The 2,907-nt window shown below is 40.4% G+C and overlaps 1 long non-coding RNA gene across 1 annotated transcript; it reads left to right on the top strand.

Moving 5' to 3' along the window:
* Nucleotides 1–1,293: 1,293 nt before the first annotated feature.
* On the top strand, nt 1,294–1,777 carry LOC149751150 (uncharacterized). Its single transcript, XR_016398605.1, has 2 exons — nt 1,294–1,477; nt 1,520–1,777. It is a non-coding gene; the product is annotated as an uncharacterized LOC149751150 (long non-coding RNA).
* Nucleotides 1,778–2,907: the final 1,130 nt, after the last annotated feature.

Raw genomic sequence — 2,907 nt, 5'->3', positions numbered from 1 at the left:
GTATGTTGCAAATACAAGTAGACCTGACATTTCTTATGCTATAGGAAAGCTCAGTAGGTTTAATAGTTGCCCTAGTCTTAGTCACTGGGAAGCACTGGATAGAGTACTTAGATACTTGAGAGGTACCATGTATTATGGTTTACATTAATCAAGATTTCCCACTGTACTTGAAGGATACAGTGATGCTAGTTGGATCACTGATTCAGTGAACCGAAAAGAAACTAGTGGATACATATTCATGTTGGGTGGTGCAGCTGTTGCTTGGAGATCATCCAAACAAACTGTGATCACAAGATCCACTATGGAGGCTGAGATTGTAGCCTTAGATTCTGCAAGTCAAGAAGCAGAATGGTTTAAGAATCTTATGTCTGAAATACCTATTATGGAAAAGCCTATACCTGCTATCTCTTTGTTATGTGATAATGAAGCTGCAATTAATACTTGTAGAAATACTGAGTATAACAAGAGAAATAGAAAACACATTAGTGTGAGACATAAGACTATTAGATACCTAATTAAAAATGGTATCATAACTTTGGAATTTGTTGGATCTAAAGATAACCTAGCAGATCCTTTAACTAAAGGACTGGCTAGAAGCAAAGTCATAGAAACATCAAAGGGGATAGGACTGAAACCCATAAGGAATCATTGACAATAGCAACCCAACCTATTCTGACTGGAGATCCCAAGATGAAAGGTTCAACGGGAAAAACAAGTTGTTTAATGATTAGTTAGCACTATAATAAAATGACTTTATGTCATTTGGTCTCTCCCTGTGATGTGAGTGCTAAATACAGCAGAGGTATACGGAAGAGTTTAAAACTCTGAATGAGTCCGAGTTTATGGTAAGGTGCTGTGCTGCGAGCACCCTTGGAGGACTCACCTATGTGAGTGTGACTGTGTGGCCGCAGTCTATGGGGATAAGGGTTTAACCCCTAGAGCACTCATGAAACTGAGATATTGGTGCATAAGGCCAGAAAAAGCACCACCTATAATGAACCCAGTATTTGCATTTGTCATGGGTGAAGTATATAGAAATCTGAACCAAAGGATTTGGTTCAAAGCTTTTTAGCTACCACTATACCTTTCAGATGAAAATATACTTTCACTAGGTAAAGGTTCAAAGCCGCAAGCTACCTTTATTGAAGTCGTGACATAAACAAGCCCGATTTGACTATTTTTTATTTTTGAAAACATTTTAATCAGGTGGGAGAATGTTAGATTTTTATTAAATAATGATTAAAAGTTTTCATACTTAAAATATATATATTATATATATATGTTAACAAGGGAGTTTGGCTTGGTGGTTGGTGTGTTGTTTGGGTGGGGATGAGATAACAAGTTCGATTCCCATTCCCTCCTTTTTATTTCTATTACGTAAAGCTTGGTTTTCTTGTGCTCGTTGGGATGTTCCCTCCTTGTCCGAGCCGAGCTCGGTTCTCTTGTGCTCGTTGGGCCTGTGCTTGTCCGAGCCGAGGTTCTCTGCAGCCGAGCTGGGCATGTGCTTGTCCGAGCCGAGGTTCTCTGCAGCCGAGCTGTGCCTGTGCTTGTCCGAGCGAAGGTTCTTTGCGCATGTGCTTGTGCTCGCTGGGCCCTGCCCCTGCTCGTCCGAGGTTCTGTGTGCCTGTGCTCGTTCGACCCACCTCAACTGAAGCGCAAAGAGCCGAGGCCGAGGTCGGACCACAGGTGTGATGAGCCCAGAGGAGCCGAGGTCGGACAACGGGTACGATGAGCCAAGAGGTGCGTGGGCCGTGCCTCGCACCCATAGCACGAGGAGCCACGTCGCTTCCTCGTTAGCACCTCTTCGCAACCAACCTCGCATCCGCTGGCCATACTCCCAGTGTTTTTTCAAACTTTCTTACCGGTTTTGACCGTTGGATCGGTTTTGGGTCGCGTCTGTCCCGAAGAAGTCTATAAATAGACCTCTTCGGATTAGACAGGATATATATAAAAAATTGAAAACAGAGAACTTCTATTCTTCCTGTTTGCTGTTTTTCTTTCAATCAACGGGCTTGCTGCATACTGATTCTGGGTTCGAAGGCTTCTTTGATCCGTGCAAATCATTGAGGCAGAAGGAACAGTGCGAGAGGCTGTTGTATCTCAGGAGTAGAACGCCATCTAAGCCTAGTGCACTGTAAGGCGGCGAAATCTACTTCAAGAAAAATGACCAACATACCACGCCTCAGCATCTCGGGTTCCATTTTTCCACTTTCTCTATTTATTTTCTGCAAGCCTATTTCTGCCTATTATTTGTTAAAGTAGAGTATTATAGATTTAAAATTTTCTGGGACAGTATTTATTCCCAACACCCTCAATTAACACATTAGATTGTTAATTGGCAGATATATTGTCGGATTGTCATACACATTTACATAACTTTAGTTTTAAATTATATACAATAACAAAACTAGATATTACATTCTTAAGTTGGAAGATTTAGCAAATTTTAGACTCCAAAGTCATTATGATCTGACATCAATTCTAACCAGTTACATGTCTTAACGCTTTCTTGCATACATTGTCGGATTGTCGAGCGCACTTAAATATCTTTAATTTTAAATCATATAAGACGACAGAAACAAATAATATATTCCCAAGTTGGAAGATCTAGTAAATCTGAGATTTCACTATCATTCTTTGACATCAATTTGCTCTAGCTAGTCGTCTATGTGGCTTTTACTTCCCTGTCATCTAATAACTGATGGCATGCATTATTCGATTGTCATACACACTTAAATAGCTTTAGCTTTAAATCGTATATGACAACAAAAATAGATGTATATTGAAGCCTAAGTTGGAAGATCCACTAATCTGAGACTCCACCGTCATGCTTTGACATCAATTCCCTCCAACTAGTTATTTATATGGCTTTTGTTTTCTTATCGTCTATCAATTAGTGGCATACAT

This window comes from Phoenix dactylifera, chromosome 16 (assembly GCF_051530095.1).
Source record: "Phoenix dactylifera cultivar Ajwa chromosome 16, Ajwa_hap1_PhDact_Kaust_v1.1, whole genome shotgun sequence".
Lineage (NCBI taxonomy): Eukaryota > Viridiplantae > Streptophyta > Magnoliopsida > Arecales > Arecaceae > Phoenix > Phoenix dactylifera.
This window is presented reverse-complemented; position numbering and strand designations above follow the sequence as displayed.